The sequence below is a fragment of the Cinclus cinclus genome, chromosome 13 (assembly GCF_963662255.1).
Source record: "Cinclus cinclus chromosome 13, bCinCin1.1, whole genome shotgun sequence".
In the NCBI taxonomy this organism is placed as follows: Eukaryota; Metazoa; Chordata; class Aves; order Passeriformes; family Cinclidae; genus Cinclus; species Cinclus cinclus.
Window position 1 is genome coordinate 5,962,389 of NC_085058.1, and position 11,198 is coordinate 5,973,586.

An 11,198-nucleotide genomic window follows, 5' to 3' on the forward strand; every position below is an offset into this window, starting at 1 on the left:
TTATTCTTTTTTTGGACCACTGCTTGTTTTATCTGCAGTATTAAGCTGTTGACAAACTGAACTTGTGTTTGCAATTTACAAATAGCTCTGATTCAAAATCCTAAATGCCTTAGTGACTTCTCATAATAGGAATACTTTAGTTGTGAGTCATTTTTCCCAGATAACTGACTCTGTCTTGGGGATTCAAGGCAGTTTTCATATTGTATATATAAAACTTTTTGCCAGACTTGTATGGAATTTGGTTTCCCAATGCAGTTTCATGAGGTAGAATTGTATGGTCTGTTTGTTCATCTGTCTCTATGCCTGCTACATTACACTAGTATATTACTAATTATAGTGTACTAATTGCAGAACTGCAATGGAGCAGCCTGTGCTGCTGCTGCTTGGCATTGTTGCATTGTGGGTGCAGGACTTCATCTCTGCTAAGGCTCCTGCAATTCTTGTTGGCCTGGTGGTGCAGGCTGTCCAAGTCTCTCTGAAAAGAGGCTCATCTGTCCCCTCTTCCTACCTCTTCTGCCTATTTGGTGTCATCTGTAAAATCAGGGAAAATTGATTCTGTCACATTATTCAGCTGACCTAAAAATACTGAGTAGTGCCAGACTCCAAGAAGCTCTGTCCATGACCAGCTCACCTGGTTCAGCTTTGAGCTGCAAACCACCAGAAATGGAGGAAAGCCTCTGAGAAGAGGCATTGTTCCATGCTGTGTGAGATCACTGATGGATGTCTGGTTCTCCCCATTCACTGGTGTTCATTAGGAGATGAAATTGCTGGCTTTGTATCGTGTTCAGACAGTTTGAAGTTAGTTTTGGAGGACTGGAAGAGACATTCTGACCTAGCATTTTAGATGACTGGTTAGCCTGTTTGCAAAACCATGGAACTTTATCAGTTCTTTATGTTAGTGTGAAGGGGTTACTGGCTGTGAAATCTGACTTTTTTTATTTCTGTAGTAATAAGAGTTTTGAAACATCATTTGCACTATGCGCTGATAAACTGCTTCCATTCTTGTATGTGGTTGGCTCAGTCTCCTCACCTTTTCTGTCTGACTGCAAACAGTTTTAGGAATACAATAGAAGCTGTCTATGTAAAATATAATAGGAAAGATTTGCTGCATTTTTTTCTCTCTTTCTAGTGTAGCCTAGCAGCTGGAAGCACAGAAAACTGGGACCAAGTGACCAGTCATCCATTCTGGTGCTGGAAGGTGGGAGATGCCAACAGCAAGGGACTCTGCCCACCTCCATGATGTGAAGTTCAGTAGCAGTTATTGAGACATTTGAGGAGGTATTTCTTCTGCTTCTGATTGTTTTGCCCTGTGTTTTAAATAGCAGCCTGTTTCCAGAAGAACATGGAAGTTAGATCAGGTGTAGTGTTTGGGAATGTGTAGTGCTGACCTGCATTTAAGCTTGCTTCTAGTTCTACTGGTAGAAGTTGCACCATTTTCAGTCTCTCCCCCTGTTGAAGTCTGCATGTGTAACTTTCTCATGTTTCTCTGAGAAGTTATATAACTAAGCTCTTTCTTTCTTAATAAAATATGTCCTTTCCTATAGTGTGAGTACAGTCCTTCCCAGAAACAATGTCATTGCTTGGTATGTTAAATTTTTCTGTACTAAAAATATATTCACCTTTTTTTTAGTTTCTCTTAAAATGTATGTTTCTACAGACATTCTTAAACTTTGTTTGCCAGTTCAAATTCTGTTCCGGTGTATCCAAATCATTGCACTAAAATGTTTTCAAAAATACAGGGCTGTGTTACATACTTCAAATTCAATTTCCTTCTCAGTGCCAGAAAATACCTTTGATGGCCAGGTGACACTCTGTTGAAGCTTAAAACATTTGAATTATGCCCTACTTAGTGTAGATGGAAGATTGTCACTGGCAAAAAGCTGGTTCAAGCCATTCTGAGCCTTATGAAAGTCTGTAGGTAATCTCAGGCTGCTCTTACTCATGGCTGTGTCTGTAAGGTGAGCTAGTCCCCACCTTGCTGCAGCACTGAGGAGACGTGGTGATATACCTTGCTGAGGGACTTCTTGCTTTTATGGAACTGAAATATACTGGCAATTTATAAATCGTAGAATAATTTAGTGTAATGATTATTAAATAATAGCAGTGCTAGTGCAGCCTTCAGGGCATTTCTCAGTATTGTTACTTCTCACTTCTGCCTAACAGTGAGTGAAAAAAATAAAAGGCCTGAAAGCCCCATTCTTCCCCAAGACAGTATGACAGCTTTGTCTGACATGCAGCAGTAGAGGTAGTAGAGAAAAGTCTTGTTATTGTTTGTAATTAAAATCTTTCAATAAATATTAGAGGAACAGTGTCACTTTAAACTCAGTATTAAAAAAGAACATAAGGTAGCAGTAACTATATGGGGAAGGGAGGGGATATTGCAGATCCCAGTGGCATCTTCTCTGATTCTTACAATGAAATACAGCAACCACATCCTTCTGAGTAGTCACAGCATGTTTTTACAAGTGTACATTTCCTATTGTTGATAGCCCTAATAGAGGAAAAGTATTTATTTATTTTTTGAAATGGGCAATGTCCTTTTTGAGAGGAGCCAGAAGGAAAAGGATACTGATATTGTTGACAAAAGCTATAAAATCTGATTGGCTCTTTGCATCCTTCAGCTTGACGGTGTAGCTCTCACTTCAGTGCCGAACCAGCTGTTCCAAAACATGCATGAATAGGTTTCAATTTCACTGAAACTTACTCAGAGGTAACTTTGCTCAACAGTTTTTCACCTGTGCATGAGATTCCTCCATTGTATGAGTGGCCAGGAATGTCACCTTACCTGCCTGTGCCTCGAGAACAAGCACATACCACAAGCCTCGTTCTCAAGTGAATATACACTTTGGGAAGAAAGAAAAGAGCAAGCTCTACCATGGCAGGTATCATCAGGATCCTTTGAACAAAGGTAATACAGAATTTTAAAATACTTGTAGGTTTTGATAAACCTTGAATTATTTCTGCGTGTTTCAAGCCTTTTGATACTCAAGGACATGTAACTGAAACTGTATTTTTGGAATTTTACTTTGAAGTGACGTCTGTAGGCTCTCTGTCCACTCCCCATCACTACTTTGTCCACACAATCCTGAATTCTTACCTCATTTCAGGCTTTTAGAAGCTAATGCCTTCAGAGAAATAAAAACCATGAGACTCTGTGATGCTCTAATAGTGATAACATTATCTAAATGCAGTCAGTCCTTTGCTAGCCCTGCACTGTGTGAGCACCATGAGAATAGTTAGATTTGGATGTTTAGGTAGAAAAGGAGCTCATAAATTCCTCCACGAAACAGCATCAAAGATGCTGAAGTAATGCCAAATGAAGACTCTTTCCCATCTATTCCATGTGTACTAAAGGTGCTCCTGGAGAGGTCACAGAGCTAAAATACCCATCCTCTGTACAAACACAGAAAGTGTGGGCATTTCCTTATAAAGACTTTTTGTGATCTCGGAAGAGACTTCTGGAGTTTATAATGTAGGTTCATGTGCAAGTACCTTTAGGTGATCAGCTGTGAAAACAGAAAGGTATTGACCACTCTACTGGTTTATCAGACCTTGAAGAAAAAAAGTGTCAAATTCTGTACATCTGGGCACAGAATCAGTTGCTGGCAGCACATATTCTCAACCAGAATTTATGTTTCTAGATTAATTCCCTGATGTGAGGGTGCATCTGTGTACCTGAGAGTTCAGCTGTTTTCCCAAACAGATCCAACAGAAAGTCTTGCTGTGACTTTTACTCTCTTTCCCATAAGGTGTGCTGCTGCCAGAGCTGCTGCTGCAGTGCATTCTGCTATGGTTTGAAAGGAAGTAACCATCATAGCCTTTCTTACTGAAGTTTTCTTGCTTCTTCTGATATACTTTATCCTAGAGAGAACAATATAGGGATTTCCTGAAAATAAATTTAGAAATACCTATGTTAAGAATCAGTGTAGTCAAATTCATGCTGAAGTCAATACTTCCGGTATATTTTTAAGAAACTGTTTTAAAGCATGTATAAATAAAATGAGAATACTTGTTTAGAATTCAGTATCATCACTGAAAACAAAATTTGGAATAATTATGCAACCTCAAAAAGGTTGAAGACTCGTGTTTGTTCATGATTTTTATCTTTAACATTTGTTTATACCATATTTGAGTGAACAGCATGAGTGCCACCCTGTGCCAGATCTGCTGCAATTGATTCAAAAGCTTCACCTGCCAAATCTTTGCACAAACAATTCAAAACAAAAAGCCAGGAGGAATGCAAAAAAAGTTGTGCTGAAATAAGTAATCCATCACTCTGTGTCATGTGGGCTATGCTGCCAAGCAGACAGAGTACTTCCACAAATATTTTAATGATTGGATTAAATTTGAGCTTAAAATAAGAGGGAAGGAAAAAGCTGTCAGAAGCCCATGGCTGAGCAGGTCTTGTAGTTAAAAGCTACCTCAGCAGTCAAAGCCTATTTATTTCAAAACCTTGCAGTTAACTGCAGTTCTGGTCCCTTGACTGACAGGACAGTAACCTTGTGCAGCTCTCTTGGATATTCTTTGTTTATAGCAGAAGTAATGAAATAAAAAGGAGGTATAGTTACAGTAAAGCTGCACATGCTACTTTCAAAAGCTTTTGTAGCCATTTGTAAATTAACAAGTACTTGCATGAAAGTTGAAATTCTTGTTTGCAAGTAGCCTAAGCAGAGTGCACAGTGAGATTGATTGGAGTGACTCATTTAATGCAAAAACAGCGCATGGAGGTTGAGAAACCTGGAGAGAATTTTGTGCTGATACTGTTGATATCTCTGGAGAAAAAGCATCTTTTGCGTCAGTAGACCTGTCACCAGCCTCTTTGGTTGCTTAAATAACAAGCAGAAAATTTGTGTATGGGTACATGAATAAATAAGTTTGTTTCCTGTCCTCTTCAGGGAGGATAATTCACAAGGCATCCTAGTTATCAAAAAAATACATCGTCTTCCATTTATGGGTTTTCTACCAGCTCAGATAGACAAACTGAGAAGATAAAGTGTTGTACACATTTCTTTGTACAGGCAAGTCCCAAAGGCTTTCTTTGGTCCGTGGATGATTGCTGGCTGGATTTCCATGTCTGTCCTTTTTGATCATCCAGCTGGGCTCTTTCCCCTTCTGAACTCAGTTATTCTATACACACTGATGGCTGCTCATTCTTGTATTAATAACTCCCTGGGGGGTAGTAGCATTAGAAAAATAAACCTTAGTGTTGAGAAGTTGTTTGAAAATTATCTGTAGTTGTGTTGGCACTGCTGCCTTTTATTCTGTCTCCTCACCTGTCCCTGATGTGGGCACTGGCTACTGATGTGCAGGACGCAGCACTGAAAATTAACCAGATCCAGTAAAAGAGTTTACTGTTAAGTATTATGTGTACTCTATGCTAAAACAACAGGCTTTTATTATACTTTTTCTTACTCATTAGAGGAAGAGATCTCTGGTTTTAGAATTAAGACCTGTGCTTCTTACCTGGAAAAAACAAGTCTTAGCCTGCCTGGCAGAAATTAATCTCTTGGTAGCAGTCACTCAGTCAAAAGCTGTTTGAAGTCAACTTTTCTAACCTTAATTTTTCTCTAGAGCTGTGAGATGCCACTTGAAAGAGCAACAAAAGCATCAGTGTAGACAGTGCTGTGTAATTAGGAATCTGTGGCATTCCTTTGTCTTGCAAGGCATCGTTAGTTCCCAGCTAGTACCTCAGCTGATCCTAATTTAGGTAATGAAGTTCAGATCATGCAAGAACTTTCTCAAAATCTCGTGGTTTGTTATTTTGTACTAAAACAAAGTTGATATGTTTTGAAAACAAGCCACAAAAAAAATCCCTTTCTTGCTATTTCACAGTATCATTGATTTTACTTGAAAATTTCCAGCTGTGTTCCAGATTGTGGTAGAAATTGTATGTTGACTTCTTTCAATGAACTTCTCACTGTAAGTGATTTAAAAATTCATTTTCCTGGGTCATTTCAGAGGTAGGATAATGTTAAACAACAAGGAGGTAATTTTTGCAGTATGCAGTTAGCAGCCTGTGGATTTGCCATAGGAGCCTGGTGTGTAAGCATTTTTAGAGTAAGTTTAGGTGGTTCTTAATTAGATTCGTTGAACCTTTCAGAATTATTTGCCAGGATTCTCAGGTACATATTTAAGGTGTGACAGCCTCCCCAGTACTTTGGCAGAGGCCAGAAGACTAATCCAAACCATGGGACTGTTTGTGTTATGAGTCACTAAAGTGGAAAGAGCACATAATGATGGAAAACAATGAAGCAGAAACAGACTTAAAGCTTTTAACACTATTCCTAGGAAAAAATTCCCTGAGGGCTTTTGGCAGCTTCCATCTTTTGTAGCTGTTTCTGTCCTTTGGCGAGACTGGCCAAAAACTCTGTGGTAATTATTCATGCTGCTCTGTTCTGGATGATGTCAGGGACTCCTACGTGCACTGGTAATATTTTCTACAGTTTTCCAGTGTGGTGGCTGTCTGGGGAACCTTATTTTAGAGCTGGCAGCTGTGGTAGTTTTAAGCACTGTGATATCTAAATAGGTTCAAAATCTCCCCTTAATGTTTACTGGTAGCCTGTTTATACCAGCAGCATTGTGCTGATACTACTGAGAAAGCTGAACTCATCATAGTGGGTTTGGATTTGAGATTTTATCTTTTTAGCCAGTTTAAGGATTAGTTCTAGGACCAAAGCATGATACCTGGATTCAGATGGAACTTCAGCTCTGTGACCCAAAGTACATTAAACTGTGGTTGAGGATATTCATGATAATCTGAGACCAGAAAGTAAACTTTATTAATTGACAAGGCTTTGCAGTCCTGGTTTTGCCTCAGACTGCATGATCTTTGCATGAAAAGGCAAGCAGACATCAGGCAGTCCCCAGGGAAATGCACTGAAACATGTTTATACACATAGTGACTGTTTCTATATCCTGCTGCTCTTTCATTCAATGTAAAGACTGGAGTTTATTCAAGCCTCCGATACCAGTACAAGGGGTTTGGCAAGTGTTTCATTTCTGTGTTTGTGTGTATCTAGGAGACCTCTCCTAGTCACTAGATGATTACAGCTGTGAGGCACACGGAGAAGCCAAACTGCTAGTGATTCACAGTTGAGGTTAGAAATGGACTTGAGCTCCAGATACAAGTAATACTCATGAGAAACACATGCCAGAGGAGTTACTTTTCTAGGTTTTGCTGCACGTGTTATCTGAGTTGCTGGTTTAGGTTTGTTCCTTATGCATATTCCTGTCTGGATCTTTGTGTCACTTAATGTGCAAACCTCTCTGGCTTCCTCTAGTTCTCATGCCAAGCAGATGGAAAGAAGGTGCAGTAGCCTGGACTGTGTCAGGAGGAAGAACCTACAGCACATTTGAAGTTGGTGGCCCATGTTAACTGTGTCAGCTAGGTGGGGGTTGTAAAGGGGTTTGCTTCCTTCTGAGCATCTTGACACAGCACAGATGACTCCTTGTTCTTTGCCTTAAGCAGTGGACAGCCAGTCCAGTAGGTTGCACCACAGTGACCTAAACTTCATGAGCTTTGCCAAGTGATAGAGACTTTATTTAGGCTGTATGTGTCTCCTAACACAGTTTTGCTTGTTATTAGCTTCTGTGGGTATCTAAAGGAGTTTCTTTCTGACTCTAACTGTAGTCTTATCTAATATTTTGTTTTATTACTCCCTTGGTCTTGATTTGGTATCCAAAATCACTCAAGCATCTAGTTCTTTGTGGAGGCAAACTCCTTGTGCCAGTGGGTCTGGGGTCGAAGGATCCACTGAGACTGAAGGATAGAAGAATGAATATTATGGTGTTATTTACACTGGTGATGAAGAAAGTATTTGAAAATAAGTTAAGAGTTCAAACTAAGAAAACAGTTGACCATAAATTAGACTTCAAGCTAAGGTTGTAGTCAAGTATTCTTCAAGGTGGCAGGAGAGGGGTACTGAACAGCAGACAATTATTTCACAGATACAGACTTGAGAAGTAGCTGAAGGCAAATCCAGTGATGAAACAGTATCAGGATGTAAAAGGAAGCCTTTAGACATCACCTTCAAGCTGCAGCCATCTGGTGGATAGGTAGATGTTTTACTAGCTCTGAGGAGCATTTACTGTCAGGCTCTTATGTGTGAGGCAGTTGGAGATTCTGCATGGGAAGTAACTTCAGGGCATGTCAAACACGTCATGTCTTTGTCAATCACAGTGATTGCTAAAATACACCCCTTAAACAAGGTTACGTCACTTTTCTTGTAACATAGACTTTGTGTGAAGATAAACTGGAAACAGTTGGATGAGTCTAAGTTATTTTTGTATCTTGATGAAGTAATTAATGTTGTTTACCATTTTCTTTAGCAGATGCAATGCTTAAACTCTGCTCTGAAGAGTTTACAGTAGAAAGATGGGGCCTGATCAGTCAGAAGGCAGCAGTCTGAGATCATACAGCAAACCCACAGCACTGCAAGGCAGGTAGCCCAGGGAGCCAGTGTTTAACCTGCGTGATCTGTTCATAAGCACTCTGCTTATGCCTACATCCACTCTCTGTTCCCAGACTGAACCAGCCAATGCCAGCCACCTTACCTATTAGAATGCTTCATTTGTAGAACACACACATAACAAAATACTAGAGATCTGGCCAACACAGATCGTTCCAGAGATTAAGTCTTGCTTTTTAAAAGGGATTATTTCAAGTAAATTAAATTATGAGTGGAGAATAATATTTGTGCAGGAATATGCATGTAGTGTAAGAATGAGAGTGCACAGAATAGAATTGATCTGAGGGCTTAAGTTGTTAGGTGGAGCACCTAACAAGATGACTGGTTCTCTGGTATTCTGTTAGCTGAAAGTTGGCACTGATATTCTGGTATTCAGTCTGTTTTTCAAAAATGTGGGATTACAGTTCTGTAGTATTTAGAGTAAACTCCCTCCACCCTCTCCCCAAAAAGCCAAACAACCCAGAACACAACTCCCCTTCTCCCAAGGAAAACGACCCTTTCAGTGTTTATAGAGTTTTACTAATATGTTGTAGATGTGCTAAGCAGGAGTGCTTCCTTCTTTCATCTGTAGCCATAGACATAATAATTTCCCAAGTTGTTACCCTGGGAACCAAAGTAGCACAACTTCAGAGTTATACTTAACTGTCTTTGTAACCTGTGATTACCATGAGAGGTAATAACAAATCCGTGGGTATTTGTGTCATGGTAGTTCCCAAATTAGACACAAATAATCAAGATGCAAAAACAACACCCAGAGGTCTGCCTGATCCATATGCTTATCAGAATGGAATTTATATTGCCCTCTTGCAACACAATCAGGGAGAAACACTAGATAGAGGCTTAGTCACACCTAGACCAGAAAGTCCTTTCTCCTGTTCCCTCCCCTCTCTTTTTCTTTTAGTTGAGGCAACAGGTTTAAGTAGGCAATACATATTGACAGAATTGTGTCTCATACCTCCAGCGTTAATGCAGTGTTGATTGTTTGTAGACAGCATCCTGAAAGAGATGAGCAAGATCTGTGTAGATGGAGGAGCAAAATAGAAGTGAGAGAAAAATCAGCTGGAGTGACCCCGTATGCAAGGATGTTATTGCAAGGATAAAGTTGAATCAGAGGGGAACTTAAACAGAACATTCAAGTTAAATACATCAAGCCTTCAGTAATATAAGAAGATAATGACGCGGGAAATAATGTTGGTGAGGTAGAAGAAAATGGTATATTGAACTGAAAGAGGGAGAAAAAAGATAAAATTAGTATCACACAATATTAAGCAATAACAAAAGAATGGTAAAGTTGGCAGTGGTAATGTCACTGAGAGGATGGAACAAATGGACCTACAGCATGTCCATAGACTACAGGCTGAAGATCAATCACAGAGAACAGTCAGAAGGAAGAATGGGAAGTTGGCACAACTATATTTGTTTTTCCATCCACAGGACTCTGTGCAGCCCCAGCCAAGCAAAGTGTGCTCTCTTGGATTGCTGTGGTCAGCATGCAGGAAGCCAGGTCCCAAATAGGGAATTATAGCCGAAAGAGTTGCTGGCAATTTAAAATATCACCTTCTATGCAGATATTTTAAGGGAGTGCAGGGACCAAACAATGTGAAAATAAATTGAAAACCTTTCTTGGCACTGCCTTGCTCACTGTCTGAAGCCTGTTTCTTCCAGTAAATACCTGTGAGGCAGACACAGAGAGACACTGGGCTTGCGGTAAGTGCAGTCCTTGTCCCAGCCCTTTATCCAGTCTAAAGCTGACAGTAGTGCTCAGGAGCAGTGATCACAGACCAGAACCCCTTGGAATAGGTGCTATACAAACCCTCACAAGTTCTGTGTAAAATCTCAGAAATAGCCTGTATGACATACAGGCTTAGGTCTCATTTTAAAAAGCTATACACTTGGCACTTGGCTGCTGTTTTCCCATTAATTAATTCCCTTTCCCTGTTTGGCAGATAACAGAAGGCTTTCCTGTTTGCTCACTCTGACTGCTGCCTTCCTTAAATCACTGGTTTTGCAGACATTTTCCTTGAAGGTATGAAGAATACATAATATTTCCATGGGCAGGATCAATGGCTTTGTTACTAGGGTTTGGTTGTTCTGCCAAAAGTGTGACTGTGTTTTCTGCTGTTCATACTACTTAAATTCCCCAGCTGGCATCAGTGCCTTTGATGTCAGTTGACCTACATAAACAGAGAGCAATTGAGGGAATTCATAACATGTTTGAATAAGTTTGTATCTTCATGACTCTGAATATACTGGGGTTTCTTCTATTGTCAATCTCTTTTTTTTTTTTTCTTTTGAAATCACTTCAGCAGTCCCTGAAGTTTGTGTAAGTTCAGAGAAGCTCCTTTTGAACTGAGGTTAGTGTGTGATTCTGAGGTTGAATAACAGATGATTGAGTTGGATGTTAGAGACATTTCTGAAGCTGTTGGTTGTAATAATAGCTTGCTTGACATGAACTAATGGTGGTGTATGATCTACTTTATATTTTAAGTATTGAATTGTTAAAAAGATAAATTTCTAAGGAAGTGGAAGTAGTAGTGTCACTGAAATTGCTGAAACAGCACTGTCACTGAAACATGTATCAGGAAAGATACATGGTTAGAGAATGATTATGTTCCTCCTCAATTCTAATGTGTGACTCAGCAGGTTGTATACAGAAATGCAATGTGTATGTTGAAAACACTTTTTTTAGCTGAGGGTGTTGTGGTTATGCTTTTCAGCTTTTGTATTAAG